Source organism: Asparagus officinalis, chromosome 1 (assembly GCF_001876935.1).
Source record: "Asparagus officinalis chromosome 1, Aspof.V1, whole genome shotgun sequence".
Classification (NCBI taxonomy): domain Eukaryota; kingdom Viridiplantae; phylum Streptophyta; class Magnoliopsida; order Asparagales; family Asparagaceae; genus Asparagus; species Asparagus officinalis.
The window spans coordinates 69,041,637-69,041,965 of NC_033794.1; positions in this window are offsets into that span (position 1 = coordinate 69,041,637).

Here is a 329-nt window from a genome sequence, read left to right on the forward strand (position 1 = left end):
TGTTTGACAAAAAATGGACCTGTCCATCTTGATCTTAATTTTTCAGGAAAAGATGTAATTTTGAATTGTACAATAAAACTTTCTGTCCTGGAGAGAAATTTTTTCACAAAATTGATTTCTCATGAAAAATTTTTGTTTTCTCTTTGTAAATTTTTGAGTTTATGTATGCATCATTCCGAATTTCTTCCAACTCACTTATTTGGAGCAATCTGTTCTTACCTGCTGAGTCTGAGTCAAAATTTAACTGTTTTATTGCCCATATTGCTCGATGTTCCAATTCTACTGGTAGGTGACAAGCTTTTTCGAATACTAATCTGTATGGTGACATT